Genomic DNA, 16,842 nt, shown 5'->3' on the forward strand with positions numbered 1-16,842 from the left:
CCTCTCCCCTGGCTCACACTGCATTGACCTGATTCATCATTTGAGTCTATAAAAAATGCAGAACATAGTCCCTAGTCAAGGCCTTCACATGCTCTTCCTCAGATCTTTCTGGTCTTTTCTAAAATAAAATCTCTAATTTTCTTGACTTCCCTGTTTAAATAACTATACCTCTTTATCACTGTATATCAGTTCCCCTTCCTTGCAGAACATTAACAGATAACATAATGTATTTGTATTTGTTTGTTTCATTCAGTCTTGTGTGGGGCTCAAACTGTAGAGCACCAACCTAACAAACACAGAATTGTTGGACAGCCTTCTCCCACACTTCAATACATACAGCACGAAAGTAGAGATATAGATCGCTTTCCCTCAGTAGCTGGGACAGACAAGGAAGTTGCGATTGACAATACACTCGCAAACAGGAACAAACCAGGATTTCTGCTTTCAAATAATTTACGTTCTAAGGGGCTCCAAATTTGTGTAACATTTTTCTCCTCAACACTCGAAGAATATCAGACGTATCTTTGGGGTTAAATGGATGCTCACTGAATGAATGTATAATTCAGATCTTATTGTTTGATGGAGGTCAGAAAGGAGACTGGAGAGAGCGTGGTAGAAATAGATTCATGAAGGGATAACAGCAAACATTTTTGAGAGAAGAAAGTGATTGAGTTAAGACTGCTTAGGCTCTCATGGTCACTTGTGGTGGGTAGGTATGAAATTATGATACTGTCTCACAATACTATTATGTTGCAGTCTCATAATACTTTTGAACTGTTTGAACTATTGAGTCCTTTCTTCAATATCTAAATTTGATCATTGATTGCCCTGATGGAGATGAGAATGGAGAATGGAGTATCAAACTCATATATAAAACTGAAATCTGAGAAACTAGCCCAACAGCCATAGGCATTTCAAAACTATCAGCAGCCTAATGACTCACTCATAAACGTTACTTACAGACACGTTTTTGTTACTTAGTATTATAGTCTTTGTTTATATGTAATGTCCATATTTCAAAAAGACCCAGCATTTTAAATCAAAATCTAAAAAGGCCTTGCACATTAAGGAAGAAGTCTACTTTCCCCACCCATCACCATGGCCCTGATCCCTTTATCCTTTGAAATAAAGACTGGAAAGAAATCACTACAGGCATCTCCACTCCATCATATGATAGAGATGACTGAAAAACATAAAGGATTTGCTCTACTTTTTATTAGAAATAGCATGATTGGTTTTGTCTGATTATATATTACTAGAGAATGTTCTGGGATATTGTACCAGTTTGGGAAGATTTCCCCTACAAGAAAGAACATCTTGGCAGAAGGGAAAGAAATAAGAGTAATTCTGAAAAAAGTACTGCCTGGGTAATTATTATACATTAATCTCAAAATAAATATAATAATTACTTTATTTATGCAGTTCATGGATATTTCTTTTAAACTTTATATAGTAAAACTAAATAAACAGTTCTCTCTCACACACACATATCCTCTAATATAGTTTAAACAATGGACAGTCAACAATTAACAGTTTTGATTGTCTTCAGATTGGACTGATCTAATGAAAATGGACTAAAAATTAGAAATGGACATCTTAGTGCTGTCTAGTTGACTTAACAGATGGAAATGTAATTAGAAAACACTTTAAAAAATCCAAAGCAAAATAAAAAGGAAGTGAAATTTCAACTAAGTTGGCAGCAGAAATAGGATTTTGTAAAAATCAATTTAGCACTAATTAAGGAGGGTGAATCCCTTGGTTTTAAATAGATGGTTCATTGTTTATTCTTAAATTCCTTCCTATTCTAATTCTCAACTCCCAGCTTAGCCATAAATGAAGCCAACTCAGAAGGATATGGAAAAAATAGTGTTTTAATAAAGATACTGTAAATGATAAAAGGAGGTAAATAGATCCTGAAAGTGAAAACCAAAGTGCAGAAGGGAAATCTGATTTTACAGAACTGCACTGCAATATAAAACCAGGTTTGTATACTTATAAATATACGTTGTGTCCATTATTCTTTTGCCAGGAAACTGCATTAGACACATCTGTATAAAATATATTTCCAATTTAACCAGTCTGGAATGACCACATTCATTTTCTAGTTCACTGCAAGGGTAAGTAACATAATCAGCACAATGTAGCCTCCAAATTTAATAATTTAACATGCTTGCTTAACTTATTATTACCAATGTAACATCTTGGTCTTTGTTTCTCTCTAAGTAAAATGCAGAGCACAATGAAGATACTTGAAAATTCAGAATTAATTTTTCTCTCCTTCAATTGAGTTAGTGGGACCTGGGTTTATTTTTGTGTTTGCTTCTTCTATTTTTACTCTTCAAATAGTTTTTTTTTTATTTTAAATTGAGTCCCAATAGTTAATCATAAACATCCAAACTTCTTGGAAAATCAAAATGCTCTTCTTAATGGAATAAAGTCAAGCTTAGTAACAATCTAAAAATAAGTTTAAGATGTTTATGCATAGAGTAAAGCAACTTTAAAAGGATCATACATATATTACAATTAGAAAATGGTTTATGGTTGATGGAACACAGACATTACAGAATTACTTTTTATTGTGTATTTTTAAATGCAGGAAATATATTCTATGGAGAAGTGGTATGTCATTTCCAGAGGGGCTCTTTTGGGTTACAGCTGAAAAACCAATATTTAAATACATGAAATGTGCAATACAGCAAAGCAAACCAAATTCGTTGAAAGCAGGTGTAATTTTTCTCTCAGTGTTTCCATTCTCAATTTTTATTATTATATCCAAACTCAATACAAAAAAGAGAAACCCATGTGTACTAGAATCCATGTGTGTGAATAAAAGTGCCTGTTACACAATGTTTTCTGTAAAGTTACTCATGTTTCATGAATTTCCAGACTTGTTCTTTCTGGTGGAAAAGTAAGACTCTCATGACTTCAGACCATGTTGATCTCTCCATATAAAGTCCCACCCATGTTACTCAGTGGTCTAAATACACTTGCTCAGATATTTTTTTTCTTTTCTGCATTTCTTTTCTCTATTTTGTATGCTACTTAGTATGCTAATTTAAGTTTTAATTGACTCTCCAAATTATTAATATTACAATGAACCCCAAACTCAAGATACACTAGGAATTTCTTCTGATATAAGTCAAATAAACTTCCAAAATTTCTTCCACTTCTTAGAAATATAGACATTCTTTTCTTTAACATATTTTTCTTCCCTTTGTTATAGTTTCTTTCCATCCCCTTTCCCATAATCTCTTTGTTATAAAATTTCCAGAGCCAATTTGGTAAGATTATAGTTCTCTCATTATATCTAACCTAAAGGAATTATTTCTAAAACATGAAATAATCTTTGTAAATACAGAAGAACTAGTAGCTTTGTGAATGATTTTGTTTGAGGAATATACATGTGTCTTCAAGCTTCTTTGCCACATTCCATTCTTATCTTAAGACTTTTCAAATTCTTTTTTTTTATTTTAATTTTTTGTGGACACACTGTACATAGAGAGGGGTTACAATTACATGGGCAGGTTAATGCGTACATTTCTTATCAAGCATTGCAGCCTCCTCCTTTGTTTACCCTTCACATCCCTTCCCAGCCTCCCCCCCCATCCTCCCCCCTTCCCCCCCCCCCCCCCCCCCCGCACCATTGTAAAGCTCGTTTTTGACATGACAACTTGTACTGTACAGAGGGGTTACAATTACATGGGCAGGTTAATGCGTACATTTCTTATCAAGCATTGCAGCCTCCTCTTTTGTTTACCCTTCACATCCCTTCCCAGCCTCCCCCCCACCCCCCCACCCAATCCTCCCCCCCTTCCCCCCCCCCCCCCGCACCATTGTAAAGCTCGTTTTTGACATGACAACGTGTACTTCTCATTGTTGCAACAGGTCCACCTGTATCCTTAAACGATTTGTTTTTCCCCATCTCCTCTACAGGTTATACTGACATCAAATATAGTGAAAGCAGGGGTTATACTGTGGGGGAGGGACATACAAAGCTACAAAGAGATAATCTTATAAATGCATTAGAAACAAATGCATGAAAGGAAAAAAACATTAAAATACATATCTAAGGGTTCATTTTCCTAACATCACATTATCTGACTTTTCCGCTTGACTCATACATATACTAGATATTGCAAATAAGGGAAACCATGGGACCTATGTTTCTTTGGGCCTGGCTTACTTCACTCAATATAATGTTTTCCAAGTCTTTCCATTTCCTAACAAATGGGGCAATGTCATTCTTTCTGATGGAGGCATAGAATTCCATTGTGTATATATACCACATTTTCTTGATCCATTCATCTACTGAGGGGCATCTGGGTTGGTTCCATATCTTAGCTATGGTAAATAATGCTGCAATAAACATAGTTGTGCTGGTACCTTTAGTATGGTCTTGTTTGTAAACATTTGGGTAAATGCCCAAAAGTGGGATTGCTGGGTCATAGGGGAGCTCTATGTGAAGTCTTTTGAGGAACCTCCCTACTGCTTTCCAAAGTGGTTGAACAAGTTTACATTCCCACCAACAATGAAGTAAGGTTCCCTTCTGTCCACATCCCCTCCAGCATCTGTTGTTGTTAGAGTTCTTGATTTTTGCTGTTCTAACTGGAGTGAGGTGGTATCTCAATGTTGTTTTGATTTGCATTTCTTTTATGGCTAGGGATGTTGAGCATTTCTTCATGTGTCTATTGGCCATCCTTCTTTCTTCTTCAGAGAATTTTCTCTTTAAGTCTTTAAATTCTAATACTATTTAGCCTTTTACTTCTCTTCTTAATTAAAGTATTTCCATAGCAATTAACCTACTTTTAATGATGCTATCTTAAACGAGAGATATCGAAAAGCAAGTGTTGCATTTGGGGTTACACAAAGACTTCCTTTATGGTTTATTAATCAAAGAAGATTAAAACATATTATTTTCTACATGAGTTTCAGAGGAAGACTAACCAAAAGGAGGGTGATAACTTCACTTATATTTCAAAAGATGTCTACATGTCATAATTAAATATGACTAGTATATTTACCATATCTAAACTTTATGAATGTTTTAGATGACAGTTTGCAAACTTAATAGGCTCTAGTTTGTTTGTTTGTTTTTTATAGATCCCAATTGTTTGATTATGAGAGCTTTTTATGATGACTATGGTAATAATTGCAACAATGAGATGTACAAGTTGTTATGTCAAAAGTAAACTTTACAACTTTGGTGGGGTGAGGGGGTCGGGGGGAGCGGGGAGGATTTGGGGGGTGTGGGGAGGATGAGAAAGGATGGGAAGGGATGGGAAGATGAAACAAAGGATGAGGCTACAATGCTTGATAAGAAATGTACTCATTGTCTTGCCCATGTAATTGTAACCCCTCTGTACAGTATTTTCACAATAAAAAAATAAAAAATAAAATAAAAGAAAAAGAAAATAAGAGTTGTGATGGACAGTTTCAAATGCACTTGGAGTAGTCAAGAAATCTACCCATTAAAAACATGTTATATATGCAATGTTATTTATATGGACCCCTCTGGGTGCAGGTGTATGATTTGAGGAACCTTGTAGACTCAGCCTTTCGAGGGGAGAGTGCTGTTTGGTAGAGCTGAAAACTTCCTGAGAGTCAGGATGTTCATAGGTGAGCTTTGACTGCTGTCATAGCTGCAGCTTAAGGTTGATGTTTCTGATGAGTTTCTGTGAGCTGGTAGTGAGAATGTAGAAAAAGTCTGGCCACCAGAACCAATAGCTGCTCTCACAAAGAGGTATACCAGAAACAATTCTATTTTCCACATTTTGCTGCTCAGTATCCCTCAATCCCTAACACAAATCCAGTTGGCAATGGAAATTTCATTTGCTACGATCCAGCCCTTAAACGCAGCATTTGGAAAGCTGAAGACCTACTGTGTGCCACAACCCATACTAACATATCAGTGAACAAAAAAAAGTCTTCATTTTCATACACCTTTTATTCTAGAAATAATACTGAAAATCAAAGAAAAATAAATGTTAGTCCAGAAAATAGCATATTATGAAAGAAGTTAAACTCAAAGAGCAGAGAAGTGAGGTAGAATATAATTAGAGGAGAAAAACTATATTAAAAATGTGCCCGGTACTAGTGGCCCATGCCTATAATCTTAGCAACTCAAAAGGCTGAGATCTGCGGATTATAGTTCAAAGGCAGCAAGGGTAGGATAGTTTGTGAGACTCTTATCTCTAATTAATCGGAAGTGGCACTGTGGTTCAAGTGGTAGAGCACTAGCCTTGAGCCCAGGGACAGCACTCAGGCCCAGAGTTCATGTCCCAGGACCAACAAGCAAAGAAAATGTTTTCTGAGGAATGAATGATTGAATAAAGTTCCAAAAAGAGAGAGAAAATCTTAAGTTTTGAGATAATACCATCCAAGGAAGAGGAAACAGCCAAAAAGGGTCTTGAGTTAGAACATATCTTGACCTAAGGAAAGGAGTTTTGAAATCAAGACAAGAGACACATCAAAGGCATGAGATTAAGGTTGATTGTTTTCCAGGTACAATGAGGACACTGCTGAGCTTACAGCAGTCTGATTCGTGTCTTAAGAAATTGATTTAGTTTGTTATGTTGAACATGGACTGTGGATGGGTGAGATAAATCATAAATAACCATAGACATATCAGTTGGCTTGCATAGAGTTAAACGATGAAGCAAAACTTAAACACTGGAAAATTTCTAATAAAATCATACTTCTGACTTCTGTAGAAATACTGGAATAACTGGAATAACCAGACTCTTAACATGACAAACATCTGTTTCTAAGTGTCCATTGTCTTCCTAGAGGGACAGAAAAATGATGTTCCATTTCACCAGCAATAGTTCAGTTCTCATTTATTCCCAACAACTACGTTTCCTTCACTACTACTATTTGAGTTGTGACCAAAGGTATTTTTCTTACTCTCCAGAAAATGCTTTTAATCATTAACCCATTTATAGTCATTTAGTTTTCTTTTGCCCTTACCTGTTCAGAATGGTATCAAAACTAACTCTTGTGTCCTGACATGTTCTCATTGTTGGTTCAGAGGACTACTACTGGATACTGAAGGGGAAAAGAACAAGCAGAATTCTAAGTTCTTCTCCATTGTTGTTTTTGGTTAACAGCCAGTCTTATTAGCTCCTCCTTATATCAAACTGTAGATCTCAGAATAACAATTTTGAACAGGTATAGCCAGTTTAGGGTGTCCTCTTGGCATTTTTCCCCTTTGGCATATTCCTTCTCTTGGTGACTTTTAGAAGAAAGAGCATTTGTGATAAGAAATGAACTAGCACCTCATCGGGTTTGCCAAATATGTCAACATGCTAAAGAGCTGCTTTAAAGGAGCATCTAAGAGAATGTATTAGAGGTTTTGAGAATATCAGAATGGATAGAATGTATGTGTACAGACATAATGTAAGAGAATTGTCATAGGAAGGGAGTCACAGACTTACATATTTTATATTTTAAAGACATCTTAAAATAACATTAGCTGTAAGCATTGTGTCTAATTTCCTTCTGTCCTATCCTGAATCCTGGGTTCTAACATTATCTCAGGGTAACATGAAGTAGGTGACAATGTTGGGAAGATCTTTGTATGAGATGTTCAACTATAAAAGAACTGTATTTAAGGTTGTTTCACTGCTTACAAAATGACTATAAAATACCCATGAAGCAGGAGCTTCACATGAAGCATGCCTCTTCACGATTGCAACCCTGAAAAGTACATGAAGCATAGAGGGAAAGCAAAGATTCCTTTTGTTTTTTAAAATTTAACTTTATTGTCAAGGTGACGTACAGGGGGTTACAGTTACATAAGTAGAGAATACATTACTTGTTGAACTTGTTACCCCCTCCTGCATTTTTCTCCCACTTTCCCTTTCCCCAATCCTCCCCCAGTTGTAAAGTTCATTTCCAACATAAATTGTCTGGGGAGAGAGTATCACTGTTGCCTTGGATCGCCCTTTGTCCTTTGCCTCATTTGTTGTTCCCCTTCCCTTCCCTAATTCAGATAAGTGTAAATACAATACACAAGGCACCAAAATCAAATACAGTGACAACAGGGGATAAACCACAGGAAAAAAAAGAATGAAAGAGAAATAACTTCACATTGTACATTCATAGTCTTGTTTCAGAATCTTCGTGTTCATTTCGCTTAGCATCATCTTATATGGTCATATTCACATAGCCATTGAGCTATTGTGATCTTCTAGGACTATCCTAGACATATACTAATTATTATGAATGGGGGGTCCATGGAGTCTAACCCCATATGCAGATAGTCTTTTCTTATGGACTATGTGCTCCTGGGCATGGCCTAAATTACTTGGGACTCAGTATCCATTTTCAGTCTCAACCTTATCACGTGTAATTAGATTCCTAAAGAAATCATGCCCATAATCAATCAAGAAAAGTATGATGTAATAATTTTTGTGTTTAGACTTTTTGGAGAGACCATACTGTGCTAAAATATCATTATATTCATTGAAGAGAAAACATGATGCAACATGGTTCAGAGTTATTGCAAAAAATAATCTTTTGAAAAACCACTTTTTAGTAAAGTTGTATCACAAGGTAAACAATTTAGAGACATGAAGTTGATATTCTTTCCCTCCTAAATAGGAAAATACAAAAGAAGGAAAGAAATGGATAATTCGATCCTTCCCAAGTACAACTTTAAATTATAACCAGCATAGCCAGACAAATGCTGATCATTAATTTCTTTCTTATTTAATAACACCCAGCAATCCATCATGGCTTCTTTCAACAGTGAGCTCAAGTTGCATACCCTCTCACACACCTCTCCCTTTGCTTGTCTCTGCACAAAACCAATTTGAAGAAATAAACTTGTTGAAAGGCACACACGTATACATGCACTGCAAATACTCTCTCATGTTTGAAAAAGAATACTAAGACCTGCTGCCATCAAATGTGGGATTGAAAAAAAATAAAGCCATGAAATGATCTTGCTACTATAAAAATACATATGTCTCAGACAACATAAATTTAAATGCCTTAGCCTTGAACAAAACGTTAAATCTCATATTGTTTCTGATTCTTTCCAAAGTCTTTAATAAATGTCAGTTGTTTGTACAGTCAAAAAGAGTATATACACATTCTCACCATTTCCCTGGTACTTCCACTTGGCTTAAATTCAAAGAGAGATACTTTAGAACAAGACTCAGCCTATGTATATATGTATATATTTGTGTATGTATGTGTGTATATATATATATATTATATACCTTTATATATGTATATAGACATATATACAGTATGTATATATATGCATATTTGCACATCCATATGTATACACACATATACACATATATATGTGTATATATATGTATTCGTGTATAGACTCTTTCTGAAGACATCAATTGCTTAGAAGTGTTTGAGAAATCGTAAGAGACTTCCTGTCTAGCAGTATTTGGGCAACTCTTTTAAGACTATGAATGTACTCTGATACTTTCCAAAGGTTTCCATGTACCATCGCGAAAGAAAAAAGATTACCAACCCATGTATTATACTTTACAACATTTCAATTTAACCCCATAAATGAGAAACAGAGCCCTATTTCATGCAGGATTGGTACATGCCCAAGTTCAACCCTTGCCAGAACTCCCAGTCTAGATTGGCTGGCACACAAATTTGCCTTCTGCTTTTTTCTTCTGTAAAATGAAACATGAAATGAATAGGTGCAATAGTAAATTCTGTCAACAGATTTTACACTGTGTTTTTATGACACAGTAGCTTCGGAGTTTGAGTGATTTATCTCCTAATTGTCTTCCAAATCAATGTAATTAAATATTACACTTCATCATAGGTTTCATGTAAATAGTCTAATTAGCCTCACTATAGTTCCAAAGGGCAACTCTATATTTCTGGATTTTTTAAGAGAGCATTTTAATCATTTTTTCCCCCATAACAAAAGAGCTTCTTGTCTCTTTTGCTTCTTGGTGTGATAGATAGACTAACCTTATCCCCTGTGCTGCAAGACTATTCTGCATGCTTGCATTTACCTGAAAGTTACTGCACATTCTCTACCTTAACTGCCTTGACCTTCGGAATGCCATAGGCAGTGTCACATCATTCCATATTAACATTTGGAAATGGCTTTTACCTTTGGGGTCATTTTATGGTGTCATTGCAGTGAGTTACCCATTTGGAGCACTACTTTAGCTATATAGATAAAATATTCGTTTTGCTCAGTTATAAAATCATTATTTTGCCTTTAACATAATGCATTTAAGATGGTATAAAATTTCTACTCCTTTTTTTAAGGCTCAGAGAAGGATCAGAGAAGTGATAATAGGAAGGAATAACTAAGACTAGATCAAATTCCTTAGAAAAGAAGAATAATGTAAGCAGTGACCCTAACATTTCAATAAATTACCTTGAAAGTCAAAATGTAGGTCTTTAGGCAGACAAGTGTTTTTTGGGTCCCTTTGCTCACTCTTCTGAGTGGCCTAACTTCCTCTTCGTTAAATAAACTCTTTTTTTAAAACATTACTAAAAAGGAAAAGTAACACAAAGTGTATATCTGTAAAGCCTAGAGGAATTATCATGAAGATGTATTAATATATACTAAAACAGATTCCAAATTTCAAGTCTGTTGGATAGAATGTTTTTTAGCTTCTGAATGGTCTTAAAATTAACTGTGAAACAGTCTTATCATATAGAATTACGATACCTCTCTGATCTTTCATATATTTAAAACAAACAAATGAAAAGATAACCCCAAACCTAGCAAGCTCTGCAGGGAATCCATCGGCCCTTCCTGGTAGAAGTAGTTGCTCTTTCACTCAGATTTGTGTCTTTGAATTCAAATCAATGTCAGAGGTTTCAATCAGCAGTATTTTAACTTACATTTGAGGATGGATCAAGTTTTTCAGACATGCTTAAATTTGTAGGTTGAAAAATAGACTTAACATTTCCATTTGTTTGAATAATTTAGATATTTTTATTCTGATTTTGTTTGACTCTAAAATGCTTCCAGCAAAAATGTGGCTTTTCTCTTTGCTCAAAGTCAAATTATCACAATCCAAGTCCCAGGAGTCGTTTAAACCTTTTTTTCCCCCAGTTACACAGAGAAGAGACAGACTCAGCACAAAGTTTCTCAGACAAAGTAGGAGCAGAGTAAACAAAGCAATGAAAAATGAAAACATATCTGTGAACTCTGGGCTTAATAAACCTTTTTTGGAGGATGGTGAAAGGTAACAGGACTGATTCCAGTTGGGCAAGAATTTGTTTATTCTGTTTTATCGCTGGTCAGAACTAATAGTCTTAATGGTTTTGAAGAGCCCTAACGAGTTCTGGGCTGATGTAGACATTTGCAGATTAATGCTTATTTGCAAGTGTTCATGCTTATCCCTGCCATTTGTGACATACACATTGTAAGTTGTTACCAGAGTTTCAATTAATGAAATAAATACCATCACCTTTTAATACTTTTCAAGATATTGTCCTAGCATCAAACAAATATATGTGAAGGCCTTTTCAAGTTTGGCTACCTATAGATAGATACCTTACAGTCCTGTGGCCTGACCAGGAAGATGACAACCATCCACAAATAAAAATGAACTGTAAAGCTGAAAGCTGGTGGCTCACACTTATAATTGTAGCTATTCAGGTGTCTGAGATCTGAGGATCACAGTTCAAAGCCAGCCCAGAAAGGAAAGTTGATGAGGCTCTTATATCCAATAAACTACTCAGAAAAAGCCAGAAGCGGCACTGTGGCTCAAGTGGTAGAATCCTAGCATTGACCAAAAGGAGTTTAGGGACAGTGCCTAGACCCAGAGTTCAAGCCTCAGGACCAGGAAAGTTAAAAATAAAAAACTTATATTTTACTTTGTAGCTTCAGACATTATCAACAAATAAATGCAAAAAAATGGAAGTAGAGAGTGCAGTTGTGTGGAAACAGATTGGGATAGACTTGAATAGTTAATTTACATATAATTAAACACGCTGAGGTCTGACTTGAAGGGAGGAATCCAAAAACAATGGTCTTTGGGTCTTACTGCTTTGAAATAGCTAGCAATTCTACCTTCCAATAATGAGATTCAATAAACAATGGTATGGATATTTGACCCAAAAAATCACGGATACTTGTGTGATTCACTGAAGTAGTATTTAGAATTTGGCTAGACTGGTAACTCATGCCTGTGATCTCAGTGATCAGGAAGCAGAGGCAGGAAGATCGTGCGTTTGAGGCTATCCTGGGCTGTTTAGTTAAATCCATGCAACATAGCAAAAAACTGCCCTGAAAGCCAAAAATTAACCAACAAAATTCTGCTGGTGCTTGATCCCAACAGATATCAAAGGGAATTGGTTTAAAACAATTGGGGGTAATTCTGGCATTCGATCAATGTTGAGACTCAAAAATTGAGATTCTAATGGTTCTCAAACTTCTTTTCTTGGATCACATGGTAAACATAGGCTTCACTAAATCTCTGAAGGTTTAGAGAGGAGGTGTTTGATAGGGCCAAGAATTTACACCTTCCTTTGGTCCTATGTGATGCTAGGTGACGTTGATGCTGCTGTTACAGGGAGCACTCTTTGATAGTCACTGTTGTGACTAACACATACTTGAGAAAATACACAGTAATTATGTAGTCATGCATAATTTGGCTAGTTGCAAAACTATTTTTCTTTAGTGTATAACAAGATGTTAAAAAAATTTCTGCTGAAACCTCAAACACGCGACATATCTCAAAATGAAAAATGGAACAGACCAACTATTTAAACATAAAGGTGTTCATGAAACAAGTATAAAAATACTCTCAAATTTTTTCATTAAGTAGTTGCACACAAAGGTTAGAAGTTCATACAAAGATATTCTTAAATCTCCCAGGTTGAAGATGAAAAGGGTGAATGATATTTAACTTATCTTTTTCTTGGAAGAAAGTTAGGGCCTAACCTCTCCCTGGAAATGGAGAGCAATCCTGATGATTTCTCAGTTTGCCAGGCTGAAGGGTTTGTCAGGGCCAGAAACTCTCAGTGCTATGTCTGGGAAAGACCTGAGGAAACTAAGACAGGTGTCAGACTACATCTGCAGAGAAGGAGTAACCTAGTAAAAACACTTGCAAAGATTGAAAAGATTGAGACATGACCTCTGTAAGTGAAATCACAATGGGCTTCAGTGAGACTCCTACCTGAGAATATGGGACAAGACCAGAATCATAGCCACTGAATAAGCCATATGATACACGGTGTGTGTGGAATCGGTGTGCGTTGCCAGAGCATGGAAAAGCAAACTAGTGTTTCCTGTGGATCAGATACACATCCATGGGAGAGAGCCCTGTGAGGTCACACCCATGCTTGACCAATAGAGCGTCTATGATGAGTTCATGAAGTACATCAGACAGAGGGCAAATGAATTGCTGCCTCCAGTGATAATGGAAGTAATCAATAATGAGCTGTAATTTACCCAGATTAAAGAAGTTAAGGTAAGATTCCAAACAGTAGAGGTAAGAGGATACAGTGAGTCAACCATGTAAAGTCACACAAAAAGAAAGGGCATAAAATTTTGATAAAAGTTGAGTAGATAAACAAGTGATTTGCAGATATCTTTTCTTTATAATGACTTTCTTCAACAATATTGTAGATAGTGTCATATTACAGCCCATAGTGTTGAACCTCAGACTTTTAATTCCATAAATTGTAACAATATCTTAACGATATGTAAGATTAGGAAAATTAGAGGGCACCTAAAAATGTCTCTTACTTTATTGAAAATTAAAAAGAAAAGCTCTCCAGTACATTTCATTTATACATTTTACAAAGTAAAGAAAAAGATAATAAGGAAAGAATTGTACAGACCTCCAGTGAGATGAGCATGGCATCAGATTTGATTATAAACTATTTTGTATAAAAGTGTGATAAGACTGAGAAATAACTATGAAAGACAAACTCTAATAGGTATGAGTAAAAAACACAGACACATTGAGGACTTTTCTCAGTTGTTGACAACATCTTGATAGACCCTTTGTGTCTTCTTGAATGTGTAACTGATAGCTCCTGTGCAGTGTTTTACTAATAGAACAGAGTCATGGATCATGTTCTTAAGTAACCACTTCTAAAATTAGACTAGTGATAAAACAAAAAAAATGACTCTACCTGGAAGTCATCTTCTAACTTTGATATGCAAAGGAAAAAAACATGATCCTCAACTGTTAGAAAAGGAATAATTCTTTACTTTGCTCTTAGGAATGTAAATATAAATGCATTTGCTCTTGTATTGGTTGAAGTACAAAGGAATAGAATTGTAGCAAAAACAAATAAGGCTGATGCTGAGAACAATTGTTTTATGATTGTACATTCAATATTAGATTTACAGTGCTGTCATTACAAAATCCCACAGATTGGGTTGGTTATATAATAAAAATTCATAGTTTTATGAGTATTCTTTCTAGAAGTCTACAATCAAAATGCCAGCTAGTTTGGTTTCTCATGAGAACTTTGTGACTTCAGATTTCTTTGGTATGCCTTTATATTGTCCTCTCTCTCTTTCTGTGTCCTTTTCTCCTACTCTGTGTGGCTCTACCACTCTGATAGAATTTACTTTGTGTTTTGAAAGGTCTTGGGTATATTAATCAAGATTACAAACAATTCATTGAAATAGAATTGTAAGAGTATGTAGTAGAAATAATGAAAGTGAGAGAAATTGAGGGCATCAGTTTGATTGTATTACAGTATATGCATATGTGAAATACCACAATGACTCCCTTTGGAACAAATAGCATACATTAAAAAGAAAAAGGAATGACAAGAATGTAAAGCAAATCCTGTCCAAGTTTTAGGTACTGGTGAGAAGATGGAGGGTGAATGTAGTGGGTATGCATGGTCAAATTGCTTCAGGTACAAAACACTTATGTACCTGACCATGGACAAGACACTTGCTGAGGTGAGTTAGGGAAGAGGGGATAGAGACTGACAGGAAGAGAGTCAGATCGGGGTCTGATGTGTGTACAGACATGTCAAAAGGACGTTACTAAAAATTGACATTAACACAAATGTGAATGAAAGACTGTGCTTCCAAACACAATCACCTTCTGAGGGAGTGAGCTTCAGCTTACAAATTGTAAAGGGTGTAATTTAATCTATCACACTCATTCACAATAAATAAAGCTCAGCTAGGCAACAGGAAAGAAAACCTCACTAGTTATTACTTTAGGCTGGTATTTGGCAAATGAGCACCATTCTGTTATCTACGAGAAAGCCCAGAGGTTCAGAGCCTCATCCAAGTTACCCAGCTATACTAAGTGCTGAAAGTGCACCTCAGGAAGATCCAGCCTTTCCTCTTTCATGTCTGGTTACTTCATTATCATATGCAAATTTCACTTTCTGTTCCAACTGGAGAAATGACAGCGGTGAAATGGAGAGTAAGGAAGAACATCTGTGTTGGGAGAAAAGCCATGCAATGGTGTACGGTCACTTTGTGTAAGCGTGGCCCCCCGTGCGTGCCTGGGTACCCCAGGACCGACCAAGGACAGGTCTGCACTTCAACTGACTGAGTTCACATTTGATCTCATTGATGTCATCAGGCCATTCACTGTTATTTATTAGCTCTGCTTTGGTTAATTGACTTCAAGTCAGTTCAGAAGCTTGGTAACATCTAGAACTGTAAAATGAATCAGTATCTCGTGGTTGCTGTTGCTTTAATGATTAGTAACATCATTTTTTGGATCTAGTATATTTAACGAGAACAATAAGTAGGGAGACAAGAGAGGTATCTGTTTGCACCCAACTCGTGTAAAAAAGCACTATGGTTTATCACACTTTTAAGAGGCTTGTATATTTGAATATGTTCTTCATGTGTACTTGCCAAACAAGAGGGGATATTTTGAACATGGAGAAATTCAGACTTATTAATAAGTGGTGTATAGAGCAGAGAGGAGAAATCAGTTATATTACTGGTTACCAGGAACCTTTCCCTGTGTTTTTAATGTTAAAATGCCTTAAGGTTGTCAAACATAGTATTTGAATTTCAAAGATATGTTGGATTGAATTAGACTGCTGAAATTTTAGTTTGTCGTTATTCTATCAGGAAATAAACTACAGAAGTTTTAGTATTCTTTGGTATTCTTTCTTTAAATATGCCTTCCTTTAAAATAAAATACAACACATCTATAATGCTGGATAGTAATAATAAAAAAGAAATATACTCCAATCAGGGGTAGTCAGATTTAAACAGTTCATTTACAAAATGGAATGTTGTTATTCAATCCTAAAATGTGCCATCATTTGCAGATAGATGGATGGAATTGGATGGCATCCTATGAAGTGAATTGAGTCACATAGAGAAAGGGTCCATAGCTCATGGTCTCTCACCTATGTGGACATTTGGAAAAAAAATCAAGCTGAATGTATGTAGAAATTACTCAGAGGCTAGGTAGAGTGGGGAAAGCTACAAGTTGAATAGCAAGTTCCCAAATACAGTTCAGTAGGAATAATATGTTCTGTTCTATGGCGCAAAACAATAATTATAGTCCTCAATCATGAGTCCTATACTTAATACATATTAGAAGGGATCTCATAGGCTCCAAAGTAATGATAGAACCATTGATTACTCTGATTTGATCAGTATCGATCTTATACAAAGATTGAAATATGACTACTATCCTTCATACTGTGTAAAATTGTGTATGTTGATTAAAAATTTCAAAAATGTTAAAAAAAGAACAATGGATAAGGAAGGAAGATCAAGAACAATTAAGGTATAAATCATGAAGCAGGTTGAGGTATAGAGAATAGATTGTGAACGGGGCTCTAGAAATGAAGTGTCTGGGCAGGGATGATATTCCTTGTTGCAATCAGAGAAAGAATATAGAAATTATGTTTACATGTGTATACTTTTAACTA

This window comes from Dipodomys merriami, unplaced genomic scaffold, assembly GCF_024711535.1.
Source record: "Dipodomys merriami isolate MVZ:Mamm:240054 unplaced genomic scaffold, mDipMer1.0.p SCAF_9, whole genome shotgun sequence".
In the NCBI taxonomy this organism is placed as follows: domain Eukaryota; kingdom Metazoa; phylum Chordata; class Mammalia; order Rodentia; family Heteromyidae; genus Dipodomys; species Dipodomys merriami.